Here is a 6007-nt window from a genome sequence, read left to right on the forward strand (position 1 = left end):
AGATCTCGCCTTTTGCTTTCTCTCCTTTTCAGACAGTTAAGACGTACAAACTTATGAAATCTGTCGGATGATGTTGCTGTCAGCAAGGACAAAAAGGGATCCCTGACACGCTTTTTCTTCCTGGCAGTAGGAGTAATGCCTCTTGTTGCTGTTTCTTGAATACTCAGTCTAGTTTTCATGCTCCAGAATCACATTTTTGAAGGGGCCTATGTTTTTGAGAGGGGTTGTGTACCTGCAGCTTCTGCTGGCTTCTGTGTTGACTTGAATCTGGAGAGGCTAACGTTCTGGATACTGTCAAAGCAAATGGGGGAAAAGGAAGCCAAAGTGTGGCTTTGGAGGACTGGGTGCTGTGCCAAGATAGGCATCCACTGTCCTGGTTTAGAGAACCAAAAAAACCCAACAAAATACCCCAACTTTGAAGTGAGGATTATGGTTATAATGTTATCACAATTACAGCTTTATAGTACTACAAATCCCAGTCTTTTGGGTATCTATTGATTTGAGTATTCATGTTTAGCTATATTGAGTCAGCTTGTCTTAATCCTGGTTTTCTCTTCTCCGTAAAGAACTAGTATCCTGTTGTTGAGCTTCCTTAGATTCTGCCAGTAGTCGAACCCAAAGCTGTGTGTGCTAATAAGTCTGTCTGTCTTGCCTTTGAATGTATTTCTGCTTCGGGTCCTGATTTAAAAATGTCTTGGTGCTTCTCGCTGTTGGGGTTGTGGATAACAGCTGAGTTGGAGGCAAACCCTGCCCTTAGGATGCTTTACAGAGAATTTGATATCATAGTTCATATTGTATAATGGAAGTTTGGCGGGGTTAGATTTTTTTTTTTTGTTTTATACAAGTGAAGACACTAACTTTTCTCCCAAGATGTGTAACAGCTTTTTGCGTTTGCTGATGCGCTTCTCTTAGGCGCTGTGCTTTTTGGCTGGCTCTAGCACCCAGCTGAGCTGCCATGCTGAATGAACAATTGGAACCTGCAGTAAAGGAAGCTGCCCATCCCTTTTTCCTAGTTCCAGGGTAGGACTGTACATGAAAACAAATTTCCAGTTTGCACTCTGTTCCCCTTTTTCTTCTGTTATCCCTAAGCCACGCGGAGCAGTGGTCTTGTGCTTGACATCCCAAAGCCAAACTTTAAAAAGCCTCTAAGGATAGGAGCCTTTGGCAGCTGGTAGCTGTGAGTTCCGGCAGCTCTTGCGGAGTGTTTTTTACAGTCTTCCTGTGGATTAGCTGACTCCCTGGCCTGGCACATAATTTCTCTAATGCTGATTGGCACTGCTCCAGGCTCGTTAGCTCTGTTTATTCTTGGTCAGGCTAGGCTGCTGATCATGCTTGGCACTGGCAGTAGCTGACGTACATGCATGTCTCTGAGGATTTAAGTTTTTTGTCACTTCCCTCCTTCCTCAAACTGGATGTACAGGAGCTTTGTCCCCGAAACTGGTATTTTCTCTGCTGTGGCTGGAGGGACAAGCAAATCCCTATTCGTGTATCTTGGATTTTTTAAACTGTTCTTTGGCTGGCTGGTCCTTAGGCTTGAATCCGATGGGTTGGATCTGGCTGAGGAAGTTTCTCAGATGTTTCTGTCACAATGTCTGTTGTGAATTAACTCTGAATGTACTTTTGTGCCTCTGAATTCTGTTGAGATAGGTCATTGCTTTTCACTGAAACACAGTTCCACTGGATTTGGAGTTTACATTGCACAGAACTTCAAATACTACACCAAGAGAGGGAAAGAGAAGTGGCAAGGTATCTTTTTGCTAGGTCTGGATCACTTCTACCGAAGGAGATTATTGGAAGAGCTTTTTTTGACCTAGAACATGCTGTTCTTATTGCTTTCAGTCCAACCACATTTTTCCATATTACAAAATAGAAGATACTGCCTTGAATAAATATTGCCTTTGAATAAAATATTGATACCTGGTATTTTGATGTCCATTGTTGGTGTTTTGTGTTGTGGGATTTTTTCCCTACAGATAATGATGAATGAAATTAAAGACAGTTCCCCCTTTCTGTAAGGATATTGCATATTTGAATTGGAGTAGGATGGGATGAGAAAACCCAGATATAGCTGCATGGTTTAATCTTAAGGACATGGTTATTTGTTAAAAATACAGTTTTGATTATTTGAAAACCATGAATTCAGATCAAGCCTGTTGAATACATCCGGGTGGAAAATGCTTTTGGATCCATATGAAGAAAATTATTGGAAATGGTGGTAGGAGTTCCTACTGTAGTGGGGTGCTTAAGAACTTTTTAGGAAGGAAGACGGCTGAGGTTCAGTTCCTTCCTAACCATGAAATAACAGAGGATGTATATTACCAGGGTCTATAAAATAAACCTAATTTAGGTAGCCAAGCAACACAGGCTTGCTGCAGAAATCTCAAAAGCCAAACCCACCACATCAGAGAAAAACTGTTCATGGTATATCTTCATGAACAAAAGGTACTGATGGTGATAGATTACTGATGATTTTACAGTTACAGATTTAAAAATATACTATTTGGTTTATACCAAAGCCAGTTAATTAAAAGCTTAAAAATCATCAGGAATTTGAAGAGCGAAAAAGCTTGTCTTCCTTCTTCTGGAAGAGGAAAGGCAAGCAGGAAAATCTTGTATGAATCCAAAATTTTTCATTAGTAGGTCTAAAGCACTGGAGATCATAATGACCAGAAACTATTAATTCAGTTTGGATAAATATTTCCTTTTTGCTTAATACACCAGATTTTTATGCATAAGCAATGCAGCTTGACCTCAGGAAAAATTCTCATGGCTTTCTGTATAATATTTTTAAATTATAAAATAGTTTGATGCTAAGTTAATAATATAAACAACTGTATGACTAAAAAGTGTAAGCTTTTGATGTATGACTAAATATATATAAAATCTTTTTCTACTGATCAGGGATTATATTATTATATTTAAGTAATTGTAAGCAGTGAGTTGACTTTCCAGTAAAAGATATTGGCTAAAAATAAATACAATCTTGAAATAGTTAAGAAACTGTTTACACTTGTAAAAAAACCCAAAACCCTAAAGTAATAAAATGTATTTGTTTAAATCACAATAAAAATTGCCTTATTACCTAAAGTTAAATCAGTTCACCTGACAGATTGTTTAGGGTTCAGGTGCTTGCACTCTTTTTGAATGTGTTGCTCCATTTCAGTTTCTGTTATCCTTTACTGGACATAGAAAGTAAATACAAGGAGTGTTGTAACCACCAGAAAGCTGTTTTCTCTAAATGAATACCTTGAAAAAATGGAACAGTTTTGGCAGAGTGCAGCAGAACTCCTGGCTCTGTCTCCTACTGGTATTCTGAAGTGAATTTGAAACAAATTCTCCTGACTGTTTCTCGGTAGTGGAACAAGGTTAAAAGTAGATTCTTCCCAGAATCCCTCGTCACCCGCCCATTGTGCGCACTCTGCAGCGTGACAATTGTCCATGGTCAGGAAACAGAACCAGATTAGCATTGAGGGGATGCCTTACGTTCCAGGCTACTGCATGGAAAGAGAACCACGATTAATTTTTTGCCAACTCTAGTGACTTTTCTTACAAAGATGTGATTTTTTTCTATACTGAATGACACATTTTTTGCTATAGAAATATATATTGCTCAGCAAAACTTAGTGAATTACCTTGATTCTTTTTACATTTGGGGGCAGTGGAAGGCAAGCCAGGCAAACTTGTATTAAGAATGTATATAGTTGAAGCAGGTTTAGGGCTTGCAGGATAAACGAGATGACTTCTGAGGGTATTTTCCAAATCTGTTTTCTGTGGTTCTTAGGATATCTACTGAACTTCAACTTATGTTTGAAGCAAGTAATTTCTATGACATAGGAATGATTAAGAAGCTGGTCACCTAACAATCTCCCATTGCTGCAGGTTTTTGGTCTCCCAGACTATGTCTGCTAGCACCTAATTATCCTTAGTGTTAGAAGCTTCTGTCTATGATCTTTAGAAATCCCCCTTGTTGCAATTTAAATCAGTTTCTTCTGATTTAAAAGCTGGAAGACAAGCTTTTTTCCCCTTCTGTTATTCAAGTAACCTTTTCCTGTTTGAAAGCAGCAACAAATAGACAAATAGACCTACAGTGACAGGATATGAAGCTCCAATGTACAAATGTTGACAAATAAAAATGTAAGCGAAGGCGTGTATTAAGGTGACTTTGAAATGTGGGGATGTTTGATGCTTTGAATCTTCCTTTAGCTTTCTGGCTGTGAACACAACCAGTTTTGTACACACAGCAGCTGAATTTGCGAGCAAGGGAAGGATCAGTAGTAAGAGAAGGTAGTGGAATTATAGTGGAAGCAGGAAGACAAGGATCTCTTCTTCCCTGTCTTCTCCGGTTTCCGGCAGTTACAGAAAGCTAATGATCAGGCCTCAGAGGTGAGAGCTCTTCACTAATCCTGTGGACTCCTGGGAACGTCCCTTTGATGGTGTCTCCATCAGCATTGAAATTCGCCAGCCCCTATCAGATTTAGGGAGAAATAGTTGCAAAGTGCCTGTTCGTACACAGATCATCATTATTGTTTAGGAGTTTAAAAATCCAAAGGAACAATGAAGCACTTTGCAGGTGCAACCAGTGACATTCCTCAGGGGAATCTTTTCAGCTACAGGACATCAATGGATGACCTTTTATATTTAAGGAGGAGTTGGGCATTCCTGTCTCAACGTTTTTTTAGTTGACTTGTGCAGCTTGTCCTTTAGGGCATTGTTATCAGAGCATTATTATATCAAGGTAATTAGAATTACTCACACAGCCCAGTATATGTTAGGCTTTCCACATAAGTGAGATGGGATCCTTCCTTGAGGAGTTTAGTGGTTTGAATGGACAAAAGCAGCAAGTTAGGAAGCCAGTGGAGATGCAGCGGTGTAAGTGTCGGTCTCATTGCCATCTGCGCTGCATTTACAGATCAGAAGTGACTGCTTCCAAAACCATATATAATCTGTGAAGTTTCAGTAGGTTGAATTTCTTTGCTTTGCTTCTCGACCCACATGTATTCAGGAGGTCTGCAGCCATTAGGCAAGTATGGTGGAGATAAAAAATCCATCTTAATGTTGTGCTTAGTGATGTTAGATACCGAGAAAACATCACTGTGTTGGTCTGAAGTTCTGCTGCTTAGAAGTAAGGTGCGGTAATGGAGATGAGCTTCGCTTCACTGTTCGTTTTAGTTTACTCAAGAGCTGTGTGCAAGGTCTTTCACTCAGAGGTACGTGCATATTGAAATGGTATTAGTTTCAGGAGCTGACTCTTTTCTTTCAGCAGCAGCAAAGCACGTGTTATGTGTAAGTGCCTTGGAAATACAATGAGGTGTTGGGATTGTACTGAAGTATTTGAAACACCTCCAAACTGCACCCATGCCGAAACAAAGACTTGCTGCAGACTCCTCGGGCATCAAGCAGATGCCTCTTCCCCAGCTTATACTAGTCCCACACATACCGAAGTGCCTGTCTGTGCCAGGATAAATTCGTGTATCTTAGGGCTGGTCGTTACGTTGAGCAATACATCGGTCTGTAGACATGTATCGGACAGCATGAACTATGTGGTAAAGAGGGTGTCTACATGTGCAGCCTAATCCTAGCTGGTTTAAGTTATTAATCACTTGAATATCACAATAGCTATGTGATGCATTTCTGTGGGAATAAAACTGTAACAGCTGTGACTCAATTTGCAATAAATTTCATGTTAAGTCATTGTGGAGGTTCTTTATTCCTTTTTATTTGCTAGTTATATTTTTCAGACTTCTTTCTGGCAAAAAATTACTGTACAATTCTAAATCGTAGTAAGGTAAGCAACCCCCTGTGATGGCTACGTGTTTGTAGTGGAAATGCTGTTAGCATTTGCAAGAGAGAAGATGCTGGTATCTGACTTCAGTTGGTGAAACAGAAATTTGCTTCGGTGCATTTTGGCCCTCCGAGATGGTATCAGTAAAATTACATAGAAAAGGTTGTCCCCCACCACCTGTTTATCAGCATTTTTTAAGTACAGTCATTCTGGCAGGAATTCAGA

The 6007-nt window shown here is 39.7% G+C and overlaps 1 protein-coding gene across 2 annotated transcripts in view; it reads left to right on the top strand.

The window, feature by feature from the left end:
- LIMK2 (LIM domain kinase 2) overlaps positions 1–6007 on the top strand; it is a 31891-nt gene that overhangs the window by 3272 nt on the left and 22612 nt on the right. The window lies entirely within an intron of this gene.

Source organism: Grus americana, chromosome 16 (assembly GCF_028858705.1).
Source record: "Grus americana isolate bGruAme1 chromosome 16, bGruAme1.mat, whole genome shotgun sequence".
NCBI lineage: Eukaryota > Metazoa > Chordata > Aves > Gruiformes > Gruidae > Grus > Grus americana.